Source organism: Zingiber officinale, chromosome 6B, assembly GCF_018446385.1.
Source record: "Zingiber officinale cultivar Zhangliang chromosome 6B, Zo_v1.1, whole genome shotgun sequence".
Classification (NCBI taxonomy): Eukaryota; Viridiplantae; Streptophyta; class Magnoliopsida; order Zingiberales; family Zingiberaceae; genus Zingiber; species Zingiber officinale.
The window spans coordinates 46667503-46691284 of record NC_055996.1 but is presented as its reverse complement, the minus strand read 5'-3'; the positions used below and the strand labels follow the sequence as shown (position 1 = coordinate 46691284).

The 23782-nt window shown below is 42.0% G+C and overlaps 1 long non-coding RNA gene across 2 annotated transcripts; it reads left to right on the top strand.

Annotated features, from left to right (window-relative positions):
- The first annotated feature begins 2290 nt into the window (after window positions 1–2290).
- LOC121992399 lies at window positions 2291–20868 on the top strand. 2 transcript variants are annotated; one of them, XR_006114880.1, is made up of 4 exons: window positions 2291–2784; window positions 2875–2997; window positions 3256–3319; window positions 20344–20868. It is a non-coding gene; the product is annotated as an uncharacterized LOC121992399 (long non-coding RNA). The 2 variants fall into 2 exon arrangements; XR_006114881.1 differs by lacking the exon at window positions 2291–2784 and having other exon boundaries at window positions 2791–2997.
- The last annotated feature ends 2914 nt before the right edge of the window (window positions 20869–23782 follow it).

Here is a 23782-nt window from a genome sequence, read left to right as displayed (position 1 = left end):
CTGAATCAATTTTCAATAGGTACGGAAGCCTTGTGAATTATCTCATCCTTTTGCATGTGCTACTATCACTGGACAAAGTACCCCCATGATTTATCAGCCTGTATAGACGGATACTACTAGGTTGTCTAAGGTAAGCATTATCACCTTTTACCGTAAATAATATTATCTCAAATAAATTAACTTAATTAAATTGAATAAACTACTTAGGTAATTTACTTCTAATTGAGAATAAAAGATTAAAAATAGATTTATTTTATAATAATAAAATAGAATAAAATGTAATTAAATATATATGAGGATATAATAAAAAAAACTAAATCAGATGATCCATAACCACTTAGTAAGATAAAGACTATTATTATTGGCGATGGTTGGAATAAAAAATATATATTTTTTGATGATGATGGCGATGATGATGATGATGATGATGATGAGTCTCGGGGCAATGATGCAGAGTGAAGACATGTTCTTAGTTTTTCAAGTATTTAAGGATCGAGTCTCTGGTTTTATTTTAATAAGTGATTGATCTAAGAACACTAAGCTGATGGACCACCTGCTATAAGTGCTTTCCAATTTATCCTGATGGACAATAATAAAAATAGTGTCCCTTTTTATTAGAATCATCAAAAGACATTCCTGTTGGTATAGAAAGCATCAGATGATCGAATCTAAGTTTTGATTATAACAAAGGTTCAAAGTTAAGTCGTCTTGTTGTCTAACAAGTTGAACTAAGTGTGTAGAAAAGTCCTAAGTGATCTTAGACAAAGGAAGGTCCTAGCTATGATTAGGCAATGAAGTCCTGGTCTAGGGGACTAAGTGAAATCTTAGCAGGTCATAGACGTCTAGTAAAATCCTAGGGTCGTGGATTCTAGGTGAAAATCACGGGGAGCGCGGACACCGGGTGGAAGACTGGACGAGTCGGGATCAAACGTTCAGTATCAAGTCCTGATGTTTCGGACGCTGAGCAAAAGTCCAATCGGTCTGGAGGATCATTATAGCAAAAGATAATTTCTCCTAAGAGGAGTAGGTGAGGATGTGTTCCCCGTTGAGGGAACAGTAGGCGTCGGTTAGACCTAGGGTTTCTAGGAAATCCGAAAGTCAGAATTGGACAGTCCAGAGATTGTCAAACAGTTCTATTAATCATTATGTATTGTGCTAACTTTTTTTTTACAGGGTATGTTTGGTATTTTAGACTAACGTATCTTGCAAGAGCAAAAAGGGCATAAAAGGCTCAGATGAAAAATGTTCAAGGCACCTCCGAGGGTGCTGGAGGCGCCTCGGAAGGCTTGGCAAAAAGCCCGCGTGGAGAGGCACGAAGGCGCCTGAAGGTGCCTTGGAGCTGAGATGGAAGGCGCCTTCCATGAGCTTGAATGCGCCTTCAAAGAGATAAAATTCATGGAAAGCAGATGTTATCGATGCCCGAAGTTATGGGGATAAGATCCGAGCTAGAGGCGCCTTCAAGGAGGTTGAAGGCACCTTTAACAGCTTATAAATGCCCTCTTTGAGTAGTGCATCAACAATAACTCATTCTTACAATTCTTCTCTTGCGCGCTGCTTCAAGGGCGATCCTGTAACTCCGCAACACGACTCTGATGACAGAAAGCAAGAATCTCCGAATTCTAAAAGTCATCAGTATAATTATTGTAAAGCATTCAAATTATACTTTTTGTACTCATCCTTGTAATTGGAATTTCTGGATTGATAATGAATTGCCCAACGAAAGCGATCAACGATCGCGGGCCTTGGAGTAGGAGTCGTCACAAACTCCCAACCAAGTAAAACCAACACTTGTTAACGTTTGTTTTATTTTATTTTCTATTTTTGCTGTGTTATTCTCTATTTTCTGAAAAGTCTTGGAACAAGTTTCATCTTTTTTGCTTTTGCAAGAGTCTTTTTCTAAATGACCCACCAAGAAGGCTACAGCACTGCAACGACCACCACTATTCTCCAACAAGGATTTCAACTACTGGAAGAGCCGAATGGAGTATCACCTCAAAACGCAAGTCGAAATGTGGATCACCATCCAAACCGACTTCACACTTCCACTCGATGGCGATGGAATGTAAAATATGGCAATAAATATTAATTAAATAATAAGATTAAATAGAGGAATAACCTTAACAGAATTTTCCAGAATTTTTAAAAAATTTCTGGGAATTTTTCGGAGGTCGTATGGTACAGGTTACGAGGATAAATATTGGGATTAGGGAAAAGCCTGTTTAAGCTACCTCATTTTAATGAGGAAAAGTTGAATTTTTCCTTTTCTTTTCTTTTTCTTTTCCTCTTTCCCTTCGTTCTCACCCGTGCCCTAAACACCGATTTCTCTCCTCCCCTCTCGCGAGCGCCGACCACCTACTCCTCTTCCCCATCTCCTCTTCCCGTCTCTGCCCTAGAGCCTCTGCCCCAATTTCCCCTCTCCGACTCCACCGCTCGACGCTGACCACGCCACCGTTCGCACCCGATCTTCCGCCTCTTCCTTCCGATCACGCCGATGACACTCGAGCCACAGCCGACCAAGTTTCTACTTTCATGTCTCTAAGTCCTCTTCCTTTCGGCCACCTACCAGTGCCCTAGTTTTTGATCGATGTTGTCGGTGCACTGATCTTCATTCTCCAACCGATTGCTGCCTGATCTGCCCTCCAACCGACGTTGTGGATCCGCCCTGACGATGAGACATCAACGCAGACACTGTTAGTCGTTGTCGATCTACACAGTCGTCTTTTCCCCGAGCTGACGCCGAGTTTCCTTCCAATCAGTTGAGCGTCAACAGAAGCTTTGGGTTGGGTAAGAAATGTTTGGCTTCGATTTGATTTTATCTTGCAATTTTGAGATATTGAGGTAGTTTATTAGCCTAACATATGATTTGAAGGTTAGATCTTGACTTAGTGCTGATTTGGAGTGTTTGTTTGGGAAGACAGCAACCTTACCCAGTTCTAGCCACAAATTTCGACAACTATTACTCTGGCCGCAAGTCAACGGAAGAGCGTACTGATTTAAGTGAGTTTTGGATTGATTAAGTTTGAAGCAAACCCTAATTGGAAGGTGAAATAGTTAGGATTGCTTAATCAATTTATTATGGGTTAGAGATTCATTTATAAGTTGACATCTCTAGTTGATTAGTTTAAGGATATTAACTATGAAGGAAGGATAAGTTTATCAAATGGAATTGAACCCTAGCTTCCTAATCGAAATAGGATTTTGTTTAGCTATTGTGTTTATAATGAAGCTTAGCTATACTATGTATACTATATGTAGGACGTTGACTCGAGACAGGCGTCTCGACGTAGGATTTCTAGATACGATCTTCTTTTTGAGGCAGGTATCTCTTAACTTATCTTTTATGATATTGTCACTTTGATATGCATAGTAATTTATAGCTAGTAGCAATGATCATGCTTAGATTTGCCTTTGGTATGCCACTATCTGATACCTATAGTATGTTCTGTTTGTTGCCTATTATGTATCCATGTTTATATCTCTTGATTATTGCCATGTGTACCTTAGTTCCTAGAGGAAATGACATACTAGGCTTCATCGAGTATAGGACTAGTTTTTTTTTTGAATTTTATTATCTGGCATGTGTACTTAGACCATCCACACCAGTTTCCCTATCCAAAATGTATAATTTAGGGTAAAAAAGTTACTTTATTAAATTTGGATATCCATTTTTCAATACATCATATATCAGCTTCCCTATTTCTTCTCTGTCCTCTATAATGTTTAGGGAATGGAATCCATTCCATAAATTTAGAGAAGTACTGTTCATAAATGCATAATTTAGGGAATCGATAGGGTAGCTGATGTAAATATTTTTTAGCTACCCTATCCAAAATTTAAGGTAAAATTTTTGAATAGGGTATCTGATGTGGATGCTCTTAGATATGTGATACCTAGGTTATGTTATGATTTATTTTCCTGTTTGGTACATATTATATGGAGGTGATTATGGTTAGGATTTACATTTTTAGTGTCATGCACCATCTTACATGATTACATGCTATGCGATTGTCGACTCCATTATTGTTGAACACATCGCCAGTTACATGATCTGCACACACAACCACTCATGGGTTAGTGGTACATCAGGCAGGGTGTGTGCAGTTGCTCTGTCAATGCTCCGCTGGCCCACTCATGGGTAGCGTGACGCAGCGTGGTAGCACAACAGAGATCCCTCCTCTGGACTGTCTCAGGGAGATGAGAGCATTGCACTCCCCCACTCTATTTGGGGTAGGAGGATAGGTGTACTCCGACAGCATCCTGTCCACTCGATCACTCAAGAGCAGTGATGGTAGAGTGCACAGTTGTCATAGCCCTACCCACTCGGTCTCACCATCGCGTGTGAGATGGCTGACTAGCGTTAGGGGTGACACATGTCATTTTTGTATCATATGCATTAATTTCATTTATTGTTTGTGATTGTTGCACTTTGTTTGCTGTATTTTGGTGGTTACATATGATTGACATGCATACAGAAGACATTATATATTTGGTCTGACGACCCTTACATTTGGATAAGAGGTCTTGGTGAGTACAGTTCTTCTGTTATATTTTTAGTTTGCATTTCTTATTATTGATCAGAAGACTGTACTCCATGATTATTATTGATAGGTATATCTTATTAGGCATGTCAGCTTGATATCCGCTGAGTTCTTTGAACTCACACCATTGAGTTATTTCTATTTCAAGTAGCAGGTAGATTTTTGGAGTCGCTTGGAGTATCCTGTCTGCCGGTTCCTACGTCACATCCGAAGACCTGTTTCTGGTTTTCATTTGTATTTTATTTGGTCTATGTTTTTTATTTATTTAGCAATGTAAATTTAGGTTTTGGTTCCAAAGTGTTGTTATGTGGTATTTTTGTTTGATTGTTGTGTTGTGTAAACCTAGCCGACTAGCAGTCTTGTTTTTGGTTTTAATGATTTTCTATCATTTTTCGTTGTGTTTTATTTTTAGTACAGCCGTGTGGGCTGTTTAGTATATATAACTATGTGGTTGTGTTTTTAGTACAGTCATGTGGGTTGTTTAATATATAACTATGTGGTTGTGTATATTTTCCAGCCGTATGTGACAGTTGTATACATGTGGTTGTATAACTGTTTCAGATTGTCACATATACAGGGGAGATGCTGCCGGATCTTTCCTTTGGCTGGGACTCCTCTGGGGTGTGATAATTTATTTGGTTTCAGAGCCATAGGTTTACGAGTCTTATTTCCTGTATTTTGGATTTCGTGTTTTGGTTTTCTCGATATGACTTTTTCGGGTTTTAGGACCAGGCAGCAGCAGGACATCTCCAAGCTATAGGAGGTATGTTGGTATATTGTTATCATGCATTTCTGTTAGTATATGCATTGTTGTTTATGATAGTTATGATATGTGTTAGTACTCTTTGCTAGTACCTGTCTAGTTATTGTAGCATATATTACATGTGATAGGTCAACCACTGATCATGGTCGACCCTAATGGAGATCAAGGATTACAGTCTCAGAAATTTTTCATATCATACCACCAGTAGTTTTATCATCTGTTACTACTAGTTAGGAGTTAGAGGCATATACCAGTCCCTGCTATCATAAGCTGGGTAGTGGTTAGTAACTGCATATTTATGTTGTTTGATACTCAGCCAGTAGAATACCGATTTATTTTAATTAGTTATGTCAGTAGATGATTAATTTACTCTTGTTAGATCGGTCAGTAAAAGATTGATTTACACTTGTTGACTTGGGTAGTCGTGGATTGATTTACCCTAGTCGCTTTATGGAGGATTAATGTATTCTTGTTGGGTTAGTTAAGTAGATGACCGATTTATTTTGTTGGTCTGATCAGTAGGGGATCATCATACTCTATTTTTAGAGGTTCTGATCTTTGGGTTATTCGTGCTTAGTTAGATATCTTGAGCACATTTGAGTACATGACTTATATTGGCATGGAAAAGACTGAATTAGCCATATGTCATTGTCATCTTGGTCAGTCTCTAGAGGATCGATGTATCCTATTCCATGATGACTTTAATCTTAGACTGTATGTACCTGGTTAGATAACTTAGAAGGTACATTTGGGCTAGGTGACCCCCACTGATGTAAGAAGGTGTAGAGCTAATTGCTTAACACTTAGAAGATATAATCGTTACCAAGGTGTTAGTTGATTAACACCTTTGAGATCCACTGTTCCGAGTGGAAATATCATATGATGATCTACGAGGGGTAGAGTGTCAATTGATAGATATTTTGACTAGCTATTCAGTTATAGTGTTTCTATATCTTGTGTGCATTGCTTGCCTCTAGAGGTTACCGAACCTCAGGTAGAGCAACCGTAGCATGAAGTACTACAATACAATGGTTAGATGACTCAACTAATATTGTCTCTATCAAGTAGCTTAAGGCCTTGATCACGTGAACATTTACCAAGGTCTTGAGGTCTATATGTTAGATCAGAGAGTGTTCGACCTTTTGTCGATGTTTGACAGAGGATATTTACAGTCACGACTATGAGAGTTCTTGAAATACACTCTTGATAGGTAGACTCTTAGTCAGGAGGTTGAGTGAACCATTAGATATAGTCTCTGTAGTGGTACAACATAGACGTGCAATGTTGAACCATGGCGAGTATTTCTTTCTTAGCCTCTATTTGTTCGTTTGAACATAGAGCATAGTTATTACTGGATGATTAGGCTGCCATACCTTGGATTTTCTATGATTATTATTTTTCCTGCTTGATACTTATGCTTGATTTTTGAGGTATACCGCTAACCCATGAGAGTAGGTAGCATAGGATTTTGTCTGGTTGATTGGGTTAAATATGCTGATTATGCATATCTAGGTTGTGTGTACATATGATTGGTATGTGTTGTAGGAGTCCTATGTTAAACTGTCCATTTGCAAGTGGTGTGTGTATACATGTCCAGTTAGGGTTATTGTAGGTTTGTTGTGGATTATACCTATGTGTTTAGGTGTACATGTCTAATTGAATTATTAGAGGTGCCTTGTCGATTTAATCTGTGTTGTAGGATGCGCACATCTGTTTAGTATATTACTGGAGGTATCTTGTCGATTAAATCTGTGTCGTGGTATGTGTACATGTGTTTGGTGTATTATGGGAGGTATCCTGTTGATTATATTAGTTCTGTGTGTGCACTCATGTCTATTATGTTTATTGGAAGTATTACGTTGATTATACTCTTGGAGTATGTGTATATATGTTAGGTGAGTATTATTGGAGGAGTATTGTCGATTATACCCACGCTGATATATGCACACGTGTTCGGTATGTATTGTTGGATGTATCATGCTGATCATACCTATGTTGTGTGTGCTCATGTGTGTGTTGTGTGTGCACGTGAGTCGGGTGTATTATTGGTAGTATCATGATGATTCTACCTATGTTGAGTAACTACCATTATGTCTTTGGTTGTATACCTTGTCAACTAATTCTCCTACTAGTGAGTGACTCACTATGATGTTGTGAGAGTTGATAATGGATTTGATATGTTTACTAGGTTGTTATACCATTGGCTGCCCATAGTGACCTGTGGTAGAGCGATCTCATGCATTCTCTAGCTAGATAGTTAGATGTCTTGATCACTTATAGATTGTTTGTGGTGGAGCGTAGCTCCCACATATTATAGATTATTGTGGTGGAGCATTGATCTCACGTATTATGGATCGTTTGTGATGGAGTGTTGCTCCCACATATTAAGGATTACTTGTGGTAGAGCGTTGCTCCCACATATGTTGTTTTTCTTATGATGGAGCGTTACTCTCACATTTGATGACCTATTCCTTGGCGTTTATTGTCAGGGATCTTATGGTTGAGGATGTCTGATGTACGAACATTATAAGTTCTTGGTTTTATCAGTTAGGCTTATAGTGCCCTAGATGTTATCATAGACTCGATGATTTGGGTATCCCTAGGATATTGGATTAGTATCCGTTATCTTTATTGACGACGTGGTGATCTATTCCCGATCCGAGGTGTATCACGTACACCATCTTTGCATAGTTCTAAGGATGTTTCGACGGGAACATTTATATACGAAATTCAGTAGTGCGTATTGTGATTGTCTTCTGCGAGATGGTTGAGACACATGGTCACCAGTAGGGGTATACCGTGGATCCACAGGCGATAGAGGTTGTTACCAGTTGAGAGTTGTCGTAGTCTATATAGGAGACTCGCAACTTCCTTTGTCGAGCTAGTCATTACTGAAGGTTCGTTGAGGGTTTTCCTCACGTTGCTATGTCACTGACACGCCTGACCATGAAGGGCGTGAAGTTCACATGGCCAAAAGCCGACGAGACTAGCTTCCAGGAACTAAATCGGAGATCAGTATCGACACTAGTTCTGGTTTTGCCTCTGGAGAGGACGGGTTCGTACTCTATACCGACGCTTCTCTACAGGGTTTGGGGCTCTGTTTTGATGCAACACGACAAGTTAGTCTCCTATGCTTCTCGTTAGCGGAAGGAGTAAGAGAAGAACTATCCTATACATAATTTAGGGTTAACCACCATTATCTTTTCTTTGAAAATTTGGCGGCATCATCTGTAGGGTATTACATTTGGGATTCTCACTGATCATAAGAGTCTCATATATCCATTCACCCGGAAGGAACTCAATCTCCGCCAGAGGAGATGAATGGAGTCCCTGAAGGATTATGACTGTACAATTAGCTACCACATAGGGAAAGCTAATGTGGTTGTCGATGCACTTAGCCGGAAGTCCAAAGGGACTTTAGCTTGCTACTGGGTTTTTACGCACGGACTTGATATAGGGTTTCTTCGAATTGGGCCTTGAGGAGTAGGTGTTGGGGTTGCAAGGTTGCAAACATAGTCCCATATTGAAAACACATGGGAAAGATCATGGGTTTATAAGAGAAAAGATATCTCCATTGGCATGAGGCCTTTTGGGGAGAGCCCAAGAGCAAAGGCATGAGGGTCTAGGCCCAAAGTGGACAATATCATGCTATTGTGGAGATATCTAAATTCTTTTCGATCCTACAATTGGTATCAGAGCCCGGACTGCCAGAAGGTTTAACCGCCGACTGTGCACAAGAGCTATGGTCTGATTGAACCATGTGAGTACAATATTGACCTCGAACAAAAAAAAGTGGGGGCTCCTATGTTCGGATCAAGAGGACCAGACACCAGGCAGGAAGTCCTAGTAGGTCGGGTGGACCGAGGGGCAGGAAGTCCTAGTTGCGTCTAGGCAAGGAAGTCCTAGTAGGTCGAGTAGACCGAGGGGCAGGAAGTCCTAGTAGGTTGGGTAGACCGAGGGGCAGGAAGACCTGGTGGGTCGAGGATCGGACGTGGGAAGCCCATGGTCCTTTGTTTGAGGGGGGGATTGTTGGGGTTGCAAGGTTGCAAACATAGTCCCATATTGAAAACACATGGGAAAGATCATGGGTTTATAAGAGAAAAGATATCTCCATTGGCATGAGACCTTTTGGGGAGAGCCCAAGAGCAAAGCCATGAGGATCTAGGCCCAAAGTGGACAATATCATGCTATTGTGGAGATATCTAAATTCTTTTCGATCCTACAGTAGGGACAGAAAAAGCAGGGTAATCTTGTAACCATGGTTGCTCAGTTGTCGATCAGGATGAGGATCCGAGAGGCCCAGACTGGTGATCAGCACTTACAGTTCATTGACAGCCAGATAACTTCCGGGCAGTAGACCTAGTTCACCCAATATGACAAGGGTATTACTTATTTCCGAGGTAGATTATACGTGTCTCAATCTCACCCGGTCATGGAGGAGTTACTTCAGGAGGCTCATCATTCTCAATTTGCTATCCACCCAGGTGGAACCCGTATGTATCGCGATTTGAGGTGTTCTTATTGGTGGAACGGCAAGAAGAAAGGCATCGCAAGGTTGGTAGCGAGATGTCGAGACTGCCAATAGGTGAAGGCTTAGCACTAGTGACATGTCGGACTACTTCAGAGGATTCCTATTCCAGAATGGAATGGGAGCACATCACTATGGATTTTGTGGTAGGATTACCTAGGACACAACGAGACCATGACACGATTTGGATAATCGTTGACCAGTTTGTTGGTGCAACCTTAGGTCAAGGTTGACCTGGTTGACCCGACTCGAGGTGACTTGACTCGAGTTGTATTTTGATGTTTGACTTGGGAAGATTTTCGGTGCAACCTTAGGTCAAGGTTGACCTAGTTGAGTTGCATGTTGATGTTTGACACTCGTGAGAGAGTTCTATTCTTGATGTGAGACAAGAATAGATGGTTGGGAGTTTATTGGTCCAACCCTAGGTCAAGGATTGACCTGGTTGACCTGAAAAGTCCAAGTATGGAGACTTGGCACTGGGAAAGTCCAAGCAGGGAGCTTGGCACGCAAAAAGTCCAAGTATGGAGACTTGGCACTGGAAAAGTCCAAGCAGGGAGCTTGGCACAGGAAAAGTCCTGGTGAGTGAAGCCAGGCAGTGGGAAAGTCCTAACTGGGATGTTAAGCAGTGTGGAAAGTCCTGGTGAGTGAAGCCAGGTGAAAATCCTAGTGAGTGAAGCTAGGTGAAAGTGAAAGTCCTGGTGAGTGAAGCCGGGGCGGGGGGAAAGTCTGGTGAGTGAAGCCAGGCGGTTAGAAAGTCACGATGAGTGAAGCCGGGCGGTTGGAAAGTCTGGTGAGTGGCCAGGCGTAAATCCTGTTGAGTGAAGCCGGGTAAAACCTAGTGAGTGAAGCTAGGTGAAAGTCCGGTGAGTGAAGCCGCGAGGAAAAATCCAGATGGATCGAGGGTGATCGGACATCTGGTGTGGAAGTCAGTAGGTCGAGGGGTGACCGGATACTTGACACGAAGAGAAAAGTCAAGTGGGTCAAAGGTTGATCGGACACTTGGTGAAGAAGTCTAAGAGAGTGACCGGATGCTAAGCATGAGATACCAATAGGTCGAGGTTGACCGTATATTGGTTTGGAAGACTTGGAACTTGGTTTGGGCAAAACCCAAGCTCGGATCGATCGGTGGATCGATCGATCTGTTGGTATCGATCGGTGCGGTGACCGTCGAGATAACGATCGATGGCTTCGAGGTTCTTGATCGGTGCGGACCGATCGAAAGAAAAGCGAAAGAAAAGGAGGATCGATGCGTGGACGATCCATCCTCGATCGGTCCGGACAGCCGATCGAGAGAATCGAAGAACTTGGGCGAGTTCTGCAGTGAAGTCTTGATCGATGCGGGGCCGATCAGCGCAGTCTGATCGGTCCCCAAGGCCGATCGAGAGATCTGGACCGATCGGGGCTTGACTGATCGGTCCACCTGCTGCGTTAGTAGCAGCAGCTAGTTCTACTCTTCTTCTTCGCGGTATAAAAGGGGCTCGGGACTTGGTGAGACTCTCTGAAACTACTTCTTCCTTCTTCCATTCTTGCTCTTTGCTCTGCAACTTAAGCTTTGTCTTTCTCGTGAGCTTCCTTGTTGGGTCACCTGCTGTTGTAGGCGCTTGGAAGCGGCTGCTTCTTCCATCGAAGAGAAGGCAAGAAAGTTTACATTTGTATTGTATTTTATTTCTTGTTTTCCTTGTACTCTTTTCTTGTTGTTGCAAGAAGTTTCGTGAGGTTTCTCCACCCGGAAGGAGTTTTATTAGCCGATTTTCGGGACTCATCCACCGACGGATTGATTGAGTTCGTCCACCTTACGGACACGCGAGGAGTAGGAGCATCATCTCCGAACCTCGTACATCATCGTGTTAAGGTTTGATATTCTTCCTTTCGTTTCTAGTTTATTTTTCCGCTGTGAATAGGTAGAAAGCGAGCGATTTAGGGGCCGTCTATCCCTCTCTAGCCGTATGAAGGATCCTAACAAGTGGTATCGGAGCAAGGTCGCTCTTCATCGGATCAACACCCGTGGGAGCAAAGCTAGAGATGGATCAACTCGGAGAAGACATCACCATTCCACCCTTCTACGATCGCGACGACTTCGCGTATTGGAAGGTAAGGATGAAGTATTTCCTTATGACTAACATTGAAAATTGGAGTTGTGTACAATTAGGTTTCACTCCTCCGATGGATAAAGAAGGAAAACCTCTTGAGAAGAAGAAGTGGACGAAGGAGCAAATCCACCAATCCACAATCAACGACGAGGTAATGAAAATATTTGAATTCTCATTACCTAACGATATATTGTGTAGGATAGGTGGATACAACAATGCCAAGGAGTTGTGGAACAACTTGGCTAAGTTCCATGAGGGGAACTCCACTTCAAGCCATGAAGAGGAGTCAAGTGAGCCAAGTAGCTCACATCATGGAGGAGAGGAATTAGAAGTTGAGGGCTACTCAACATCTAAGGAAGAAGAGGAGGAGAGTTCTTCTTCAAGAATGGAGCAAGAGGAAGAAGCTTCTACCTCCGGAAGGGATGAAGAAGAAAGTCTTCATCCATCCTCAACCCTAGGTAACTCAAGCATTTCAATTTCAAATAAATTACACATAATGTGCTTTGAGTGTAGGGAGTATGGACATTACAAGAGTAAATGTCCAAAGAGGGTTAGAAAGACTCCACCGGCGCCAAAGGTCAAGGAAGCCGGAGTCCCAACACGCAAGGGCAAGGAGCACGTGGTGTGCTTCCAATGCAAGCGAAGGGGACATTATCGGAGCCAATGTCCGAGGGGGAGGCAATCTCACAAGGACAAGAGATCGAGCACATGTATAGGGGGAGCTAGGGCAAACCCTAAGGTAATCTCTAAGGCACATTCTTGCAATTCTAGTAGGATGCATGCTAGTAGCCTTATTGCTATTGTCAAGAATGATAAGCATGTTAATTATAGAAATCGATACATGAGCTTAGGTGCCAAACATGTGAGCCTAGATAAGGATAACACTAGGAAAGCCAACCCTAGAATTAACTCATCTTAGGCTAAGGAAAATCTAGGTAGAAATCCCAAATCATCTAGACATATGCCTAGGAATACCTCAAAGAAAAATGACAAATTAACACTTGAGGTATTAGAGAGGGAAAATCAAGTCTTGAGGTCAAGACTTGATAATTTAGAAAAGGCTCTTAAAAACATGGAGAAGTCATCTCTAGGGTTTAAGAGTCAAAAACCCAAGTCCAAGGACAAGAAAGGTTTGGGTCACAAACCTAAGTCCCAAGTGGTCAAGCCCACTTATCATAGTGTTCCATTCGATTATGGAACAAAACCTAGGGCTAGGAAGACCACCACCAAGGTCACAAGGGGAGTCACCCCTAGAGTTGATCTTGATGAGTCCCAAATGACCAAGGCTTCAAAGCCTAGGAGGGTCATTAGGAGGGTTGCTAGGGAAGTCATCCCTAGTGAATATTTAGTGAACCCAATGAGCTCACATAGATATTGGGTTCCTAGGAGTATCTTCTCTATCCCATAGATGGGTTAGAGAGTGTCAACTCAAATTAGAAGGGTAGTTAACCCAACTTTGAGGAAATTGACACTCAAGGAGCATTTTCAAGGTTTTGATAACCTTTGAAAATGAAAAAGAATTGTTATTTACTCCTTGAAGAGTAAATTGTGCCATATTGAAAAATATCGATTTTAATCTTATTTGGCACAATTTAAGAAAACCTAGAGAAATACCATAATTGGGATTTTGATTTTCTCTTAGGAATATATGGGCAATCTAGGGTTAGATTTTAAGTTAGCTAAGGCTAAGGATACTTAGATAGGGAATTTAGGTATTTTATTTGTGCTAACTTACCATGATTGGTTGCCATATGCCATGCCATGACATCATATTCATGTTATTATCATTTGAAATGTCATGATAATGCTTAGGCTAGTTTATATGTCATGCTTTATTTAAGTTTTCAAACTTTATGCCATGACATCATGACATTGGCACATGTTTTTACTTATGATATCATTATATGCCATGTCATCATCTCTTGCATTATAATCAATGAAATTGATTTAAGGACAAACATATAATTTGATATTGAGATCAAATTGGTGTTTAGAAAATGCATGAGAACTTAGCCTAAGTTGACCTTAATCCATATCTCACATCAAATTGACTTGAATGTGGTTTGATACACCTTAGATGTGTGTGAGATATTAGGATCATGAGTTAGGATCAAGGTGCATAGTCCTTGTACCTAGATGACCCTAATTCAAGAAATTAAGGATCATAGGGAAAGCTTGTGTACAAGTCATGTACATCTAGCCCTAAGATTATGGTCCTAAATTCAAATGGTTTTAAAAGCATTTTAAAATTGATTTGAAAAACCTTGATGAAGCTTTCCTAGTGATAGCATTCATCATTGAACATTGTGATACAAAGTTGAGTTAAACTTGAACTATTTCAAAGTTTTTGAACTTTGTATCAAGATTGAAAAATGGAAACTATATTCATAGAAAACTATTTTTCCTTGATAGTGTATGATATGAGGAATGTATCCTCAAAGTTTCGTAATTTTGGAATTTTCTGTAATTTTACGTGAGTTTCGAACTCTCCGGAGAAATCGCAACGATTAGTGCTGGATCGGTCAGGGGACCGATCCGAGAAGATCTGATCGATGCGGACCGATCCGAGTGTGGATCGATGCGGGCCGATCCGGTGATTCGATGCAGTGCGATCGGTGAAGGGGTGATCGATGCGGGGACCGATCGGGCGTCTTAATTTCGATTTTTCATTTGTTGTCGAAATTTCAGTTATGGAAGTGGTGTTTTGGATTTCTAAAGGTTTGGAACTCTCAAAGACATTGTTGGTGCAATGGTCAAGGGGAGTTGACCTTTGAGTTTTACCTAATTGTCGAGGGAGTTGACTTTTAGGGGAGTTTTACTCCTTAAGACTTTTGAGGATTAGTGATATGGGATTTTCACTAAGTTGTTGTTGAGTTTAGTATCGAGGGAAATTAAGTTCAATGAAAGGTATGGGACTTTCATTAGGAAGAAACTTTGACCTTGATACCCTCCTTTTCTTTTGATGTGTGTCGAAAGGGAGAGTGTTCATTGGAGTTATTGGAGAACCCAAGTTAGGTTATCGGATTAACCTAAGCTAGGGAAGAATGTCGAGGAATGTTGAGGAAGAACATTGGAATTCTTTTGATGTGTGTCAAAAGAGAATTATTGGAGAACCCAAGTTGGGTTATCGGGTTAACCTAAGGGAGAATGTCCAGAGAATGTTCAAGGAAAGAACATTGGACATTGGAAGATGAGTGGAAAACCTAAGTTAGGTTATCGGGTTAACCTAACTTGATTATGGGTTTTGTCAAACATCAAAAAGGGGGAGATTGTTGGTGCAACCTTAGGTCAAGGTTGACCTGGTTGACCCGGCTCGAGGTGACTTGACTCGAGTTGTGTTTTGATGTTTGACTTGGGAAGATTGTCGGTGCAACCTTAGGTCGAGGTTGACCTAGTTGAGTTGCATGTTGATGTTTGACACTCGTGAGAGAGTTTTATTCTTGATGTGAGACAAGAATAGATGGTTGGGAGTTTATTGGTCCAACCCTAGGTCAAAGACTTGGACTGAAAAGTCCAAGTATGGAGACTTGCCACGGGAAAGTCCAAGCGAGCTTGGCACAAAAGTCAAGTATGGAGACTTGGCTTGGAAAAGTCAAGCGAGGGAGCTTGGCAGGGAAAAGTCCAGTGAGTGAAGCTAGGCGTTGGGAAAGTCCTAACTGGGATGTTAGGCGGTGTGGAAAATCCTGGTGAGTGAAGCCCGGTGAAAATCCTAGTGAGTGAAGCTAGGTGAAAGTGGAAGTCCGGTGAGTGAAGCGAGGCGGTGGGAAAGTCTGGTGAGTGAAGCAGGCGGTTAGAAAGTCACGATGGTGAAGCCAGGCGGTTGGAAAGTCCCGGTGGTGGCGGGCGATTAAATCCTGTGAGTGAGCCGGTAAAACCCTAGTGGTGAAGCTAGGTGAAAGTCACGGTGAGTGAAGCCGAAGGAAAAATCCAGATGGATCGAGGGTGATCGGACATCGGTGTTGAGAAGGTCAGTAGGTCGAGGGTGGCGGGATGCTTGACACGAAGAAAAAGTCCAAGTGGGTGAAGGTTGACGGACACTTGGTAGGAGTCTTAGCAGTCGAAGTGACCGGATGCTAAGCATGAGATACCAATAGGTCAAGGTTGACCGGATATTGGTTTGGAAGACTTGGAACTTGGTTTGGGCAAAACCCAAGCTCTGGATCGATCGGTGGATCGATCCAGCGATACGTTGGGTATCCGATCGGTCCGGTGACCGATCGGATAACGATCGATGGCTTATCGAGGTTCTTCTGATCGGCCTGCAGACCGATCAGAAAGCGAACAGAAGGCAAAGAGAAAAGGAGGACGATCCGTACTGATCGGTCCTGGGACAGGACGTGACCTTCGAGGAAGGTGGGCGTCTCCGGCTGAAGCTGCGCCCCACGCTGATGCGGCGCGCGGTCCGCAATCTGATCGATGCGGGGCCGATCGGCGCAGTCTGATCGGTCCTCAAGGCCGATCGGAGAGATCTGGACCGATCGAGCTTGACTGATCGGTCCACCTGCCGTTGCGTAGCAACGACTAGTTCTCTGCTCTTCTTCTTCGCAGGTATAAAGGCTACAGGACTTGGTGAGACTCTCTCTGAAACTACTTCTTCCTTCTTCTTCTTGGTCTTGCTAAGCTTCATTGAGATTTGTTGGTTGCTCTGAAGCTTGCGTGAGCTTCCTGGGTCACTTTCTTTGTTGTGGCGCTTGGCGGTACCGCTTCTTCGATCGAAGAGAAGGCAAGAAAGTTTACATTTGTATTGTATTTTATTTCTTGTTTTCCTTGTACTCTTTTCTTGCTGTTGCAAGAAGTTTCTGTGGCGAGGTTTCTCCACCCAGAAGGAGAGTTTTTATTAGCCGGTTTTCCGGGGACTCATCCACCGACGGATTGATTGGGTTCGTCCACCTTACGGACACGCCGAGGAGTAGGAGCATCATCTCCGAACCTCGTACATCGCTGTGTTAAGGTTTGATATTCTTCCTTTCGTTTCTAGTTTATTTTTCCGCTGCGCTAACGAATTGTAGGAAGAAACGAGCGATTTGGGGCGGCTATTCACACCTCCCCCCTCTCTAGCCGTACGAAGGATCCTAACACAGTTAACCAAATCCGCACACTACTTAGTGATTCAGAAGACTGATTCTCTAGATTAATTGGCAGAGCTGTATGGTCGGGAGGTCATCAGATAGCATGGTGTTCCTTTGAGCGTTATATTTGATAGAGACCCCCAGTTCTGGCAAAGTTTGCAACATGATTTGGACACGTAGCTTCATTTTAGTATGACATTCCATCCGCAGATAGACGGACAATCAAAGAAGACCATCCAGACTATAGAGGACTTGTTGAGGTCTTGCGTTAAGGATTTCGGAGGTAGCTGCGAGGATCACCTGCCATTATGGTGTTCCTCTACAACAACAGCTATCAATCGATCATTCAGATGACATCGTTTGAAGCTTTGTATGGTAGTTTTTATCAGACACCCACCCTTTGGGAGGAGGTTGGGGAGGCCTAGCTACTAGGACCTCATAGAGCTCGGCAGGGGGCAAAGTTGGTCCGCACTATTAGACGGAGAATGTTAGAGGTGCAGGACCGCCAGAAGAGTTATGTTGATCGGAGACGGAGACCCCTGGAGTTCTCCACTGATGCCAGGTAATTCTGAGAGTCTCACCCACAAAAGGGGCGAAAAGATTTGGTCTTCGAGGTAAGCTAGCTCCACGATACATTGGGCCTTTCCAGATCTGGGAGAGGATTGGAGTGGTAGCCTACCGTCTAGCGCTACCACCATCTCTGGCAAGCGTTCACAATGTATTTCATGTGTCTATGCTGAGAAAATACGTATCCAATCCAACACATGTTTTGTCAGATGTATCAGTTCCCATTCAACCTGACGTTATCTACAAGGAGATTCCGGTACGGATTCTTGACCGCAAAGAGCGTCAACTACGGAACAAGATTATTTAGCTGGTCAAATTCGAATGGCAGTATCATACTGACGAGGAGAATACCTGGGAGCTCGAGGATACGATCCGAGCTCGATACCTCCATTTGGTTACTTGAGGCTTGTGAGTTAGGTTTTCGTTTAGCATTTATACTGGTTGTCTATTGCTAGTACTTACTGATGGTAAATAATGAAATTTGGGGATCAAATTTTATTAGTGGGGGAGACTATAAAATATGCCAATAAATATTAATTAAATAATAAGGTCAAATAGAGGAATAACCTTAATAGAATTTTTAAAAATTTTCTGAGAATTTTTCGGAGGTCGTATGATGGAGGTTATGGGGATAAATATTGGGGTTAAGGGAAAGTCTGTTTAAGCTACCTCATTGTAACGAGGAAAAGTTGAATTTTTCCTTTTCTTTTCCTCTTTCCCTTCATTCTCACCCGTGCCCTAAATGTCGATTTCTCTCCTCCCCTCTCGCGAGCGCCGACCACCTTCTCCTCTTCCCTTTTCTGCCCTAGAGCCTCTGCCCCAATTTCCCCTCTCCGACTCCACCGCTCGACGCTGACCATGCCACTGTTCGCACCCGATCTTCCGCCTCTTCCTTGCGATTGGCCGATGATGCTCGTGCCACAACCGACCAAGCTTCTGCTTTCACGTCTCTGAGTCATCTTCCTTTCGGCCACCTAGCAGTGCCCTAGATTTTGATCGATGTCGCCGGTGCACTGATCTTCATTCTCCAACCAATTGCTGCCTGATCCGCCCTCCACATTGCTGGCCATCAGACATTGCTGCCATCGTCGACGAACTTCAGCCACCTACTCGAGGTGTCGTTCCACGCCGATTTATTTGTTTTCCAATCAGTTGAGCGTCAACAGAAGCTTTGGGTTGGGTAAGAAATGTTTGGCTTCGATTTGATTTTATCTTGCAATTTTGAGATATTGAGGTAGTTTATTAGCCTAACATATGATTTGAAGGTTAGATCTTGACTTAGTGCTGATTTGGAGTGTTTGTTTGGGAAGACAGCAACCTTACCCAGTTCTAGCCACAAATTTCGACAACTATTACTCTGGCCGCAAGTCAACGGAAGAGCGTACTGATTTAAGTGAGTTTTGGATTGATTATGTTTGAAGCAAACCCTAATTGGAAGGTGAAATAGTTAGGATTGCTTAATCAATTTATTATGGGTTAGAGATTCATTTATAAGTTGACATCTCTAGTTGATTAGTTTAAGGATATTAACTATGAAGGAAGGATAAGTTTATCAAATGGAATTGAACCCTAGCTTCCTAATCGAAATAGGATTTTGTTTAGCTATTGTGTTTATAATGACGCTTAGCTATACTGTGTATACTACATACAGGACGTTGACTCGAGACGAGCATCTCGACATAAGATTTCTGGATACGATATTCTTTTTGAGGCGGGTATCTCTTGACTTATCTTTTATGATATCGTCACTTTGATATGCATAGTAATTTATAGCTAGTAGCAATGCTCATGCTTAGATTTGCCCTTGGTATGCCACTATTTGATACCTATAGTATGTTCCATTTGTTGCCTATTATGTATCCATGTTTATATCTCTTGATTATTGTCATGTGTACCTTAGTTCCTAGAGGAAGTGACATACTAGGCTTCACCGAGTATAGGACTAGTTTTTTTTGGATTTTATTATCTGGCATGTGTACTTAGATCTGTGATACCTAGGTCGTGGTATGATTTATTTTCTTGTTAGGTACATATTATGTGGAGGTGATTATGGTTAGGATTTACATTCTTAGTGTCATGCATCATCTTGCATGATTGCATGCTGTGCGATTGTCAACTCCGTTATTGTCAAGCACATCGCCAGTTACATGATCTGCACACACAACCATTCATGGGTTAGTGGTATATCAGGTAGGGTGTGTGCAGTTGCTCTGCCAGTGCTCCACCGGTCCACTCATGGGTAACGTAATGCAACATGGTAACACGACAGGGATCCTTCCTCTGAACCGTCTCAGGGAGATGAGAGCATTGCGCTCCCCCACTCTGTTTGGGGTAGGAGGATAGGTGTACTCCGACAGCATCCTATCCACTCGGTCACTCAGAAGAAATGATGGTAGAGTGCATAGTTGTCATAGCCCTACCCACTCGGTCTCACCATCCGCGTGAGATGGCTGACAGTCGTCGGGGGTGACACATGTCATTTTTGCATCATATGCATTGATTGCATTTATTGTTTGTGATTGTTGTACTTTGTTTGCTGCATTTTAGTGGTTGCATATGATTGACATGCATACAGGAGATATCATATATCTAGTTTGGCGACCCTTGCATCTGGATAGGAGGTCTTGGTGAGTACAGTTCTTCTATTATCTTTTTAGTTTGCATTTCTTATTATTGATCAGAAGACTGTACTTCATGATTATTACTGATAGTTATATCTTATTAGGCATGTCAGCTTGATATCCGCTGAGTTCTTTAAACTCACACCGTTGAGCTATTTCTATTTCAGGTAGCAGGTAGATTTTTGGTGTCGCTTGGAGTATCCTATCTGCCGATTCTCACGTCACATCCAAAGACCTATTTCTAGTTTTCATTTGCACTTTATTTGGTCTATATTTTTGGTTTACTTAGCAATGTAAATTTAGGTTTTGATTTCGGAGTGTTGTTATGTGGTATTTTTGTTTGATTATTGTGTTGTGTAAGCCTAGTCAGCTAGCAGTCTTGTTTTTGGTTTGTAATGGTTTTCTATCTTTTTCCACTGTGTTTTGTTTTTAGTACAGCCGTGTGGGTTGTTTAGTATATATAATGACATAGTTATGTTTTTAGTACAGTCGTGTGGGTTGTTTAATATATAACTGCGTGGTTGTGTATATTTTCCAACCGTGTGTGACTGATGTATACATGTGGTTGTATAAATATTTCAGATTGTCACGTGTACAGGGGAGATGCTGCCAGATTTTTCCTCTGGCTGGGACTCCTCTGGGGCGTGACATGGAAAAACTAATATTGTGCAAAAATTGGGACTCAAGTCTAATGAAGAAGATCGAGGTTGACGCTAAAGAAACCCAGACCCTCCAATGTGGATTAACTAAGGAAGAATTGAACTGGGTCGGCCCCTTCAACAGCGCCAAGGAGTTATGGTAAAAACTAATCGAGCTGCACGAGGACATCTCTGACACTAAGGTAAGTAAGAGAGATTTAATTCTTAATAAGTTGTATAATATCAAAATGTAGAATGGTGAATCGGCAAGTCAACTACATGCCCTAATCCAAGATCTACTCAACAGTCTCCACACAATCGGGTAGAAAATGGAAAACCACAACAATATCAAGTATGCACTTAATGTCTTTCCAAGAAATACTTTGTGGGCATCCATGGTAGATGCTTATAAAGTATCCAAGGATCTTTCATTAATTAAATTAGATGAGCTATTTTCGAAATTTGAACTTCACGAATAAACTAATGCACTGTCGGTTGAGAAAGGTATTACTTTGGTCGCAGGTACAAGAAGAAGGCAGGAACCAAAAATCAAGCGCCGAACCAAACCCAATCTCGAAGACGAATCAAACTCAAAAGACAACGATGAGATCACCACCAAGCTCATCAACCTTGTACAAAAATTGTACAAGAAAAAGAAGGGCTTCACAAAATGTGAGATCAAAAAGGTGATCCAGTCAAAGACGACATAACCAAACCCAAACTCGAAAACAAAGTTTGAAGTCACCTGCTACGACTGTAAAAAGAAGGGACACATCAAGATAAACTATCCAAACCAGAAGAAAGTACAGAAGCAATGAAAAAAGAAGGTGCTACAAGCAACGTGGGATGAATCATCATCGGAAGACTCCGATGAAGATCTAGAATAGACAAGCTTCCTAGCAATCCCAGCCTGAGAGCAAGACATCGAATCCGAGTCTAAGATAGAATCAGAACCTAAGTCTGAGCAAAGCCACGGATCCGTATCCGGTTCAGAAGGTTTCCAAACCAATGTAATTATCTCTTTAATTAGATCTGATAACTTAATTTCCTACTTATCGAGAAGTAGCTAAGTCCAACCTTCGGGTCAAGTCACTTCAAGAGGAGGTCAAAGCCCTCAAGGAAGTAACTAATCCAAGCTCCTTGACTAAATCGGTTCAAGATGGAACTTCAACTCAAGTCCAATAACTTGAGGAAGAAAATTCTAACTTGAAAAGACAAGTCAAGGAACTTAGGGACTCATTGGAACAGTTCACTTTGGGTTCCAAGAACCTTGAACTAATTATTGAAAAATAAAGAACTGTATACAACCGATCCAGACTTGGGTATAAAGCCAAATGTAAATTTAAATCCTACTTGTCTCTTGTTAATTGAACAAATAAAAAAATAGTCCAAGCATGAGTCCCCAAGTCCAACCCGATTAATCAAGTTGCCTTGACCAATATTGAATCCCCAATGATCAAATTCATTACCTTGATAGACTTTATCGAGACTATGATCCAAGGGGAGCCAATAGAAAGACCATCATTATTAAATAAATTTATTTGATATTTGATTTACTGCTTTCCTTATACTTGACTAAATCAAGGTAGATAAGCTCAAGCTTGATTGACACTTGTTTAGTTAGAATAAGGATTCTCAGAAAGAAAATTAAATATTTAATTTCTTTTGAAAACTTTGTCTAAAAGTAGTTGTTATTCCAATATCCAAGAAGGCATGGTCCGCTGATATGCTGATAGATACTGGTAGCTCACATTCTTTTATTTCCCGTGCCTTTATGAAGGACATAGGTAGACTACCTACTCATAGACCGCAGCGACTGACCGTCTCCCAACCGTCCGGTGATACATTGGACGTCACTTAGGAGGTCAGAGGTTGCTCGTTAGATTTTGGCAACATGATACTTATGGTTGATTTATTAGTGCTGGAAATGGTCGAGTTCGACATTATCCTTGGCATGGATTGGTCGTCTGCATATAATGACACGGTTGATTACCAGACGAGGGTGGTAACATTCCGACCTCCGAACCAACCCTCGTGGGATTTCACTGGCATCAGGGACGATGACATATCGATCATTTCAGCGGTTCAGGCTCAGAAGCTGTTGTCACATGGCTATCAGGGATTTCTTGTGTCTATGATTAATACTGACGACAGCAGTGGTTCCCAACTCTTAGACGTTCCGGTGGTCCGAGAGTATCTCGATGTATTTCCAAATGAGCGACCGGGCTTGCCTCCCCGAAGGTAAGTGGAGTTTGCTATTGAGCTGATTCCGAAGACCGCGCCAACATCGAAAGCTCCATATCGTATGACACCGAAAGAGTTGGACGAGCTAAAGGTCCAACTCCAGGAGTTATTGGATAGGGGATTCATTCACCCTAGTGTTTCTCCGTGGGATTCTCCGGTACTATTCCTAAAGAAAAAGGATGGTACTCTAAGGTTGTGCATCGATTACAGATAGCTGAATGCGGTGACCATCAGAAATAAGTAACCCTTACCGCGGATTAAGGATTTGTTTGATCAACTCAAAGGTACCTCAGTGTATTCTAAGATTGATCTACGGTATGGATATCATTAGCTGAGAGTTAAGGAATCTGATATTCAGAAGACAGCATTCCGTACCAGGTACGCTCATTATGAGTTTTTGGTAATGCCATTTGGGCTTACCAATGCTCCAGCGGTATTTATAGATTTGATGAACCGAATCTTTCTGGAGTATCTAGATCAGTTCGTTGTCGTTTTCATCGACGACATTTTGATCTACTTGAGTTCCGAGGAGGAGCATGCACAACATCTTCGCATATCTTCGCATAGTCTTGGAGACTCTTCGACGACATCGGCTATATGCGAAGTTCAGCATGTGTGCTTTCTGGCTATCCTCAGTCAGTTTTCTGGGTCACGTGATCTCTAGCAGAGGTATTTTCGTAGACCCTCAGAAGATTTTGGCTGTCACCAGTTGGGAGCAGCCGAA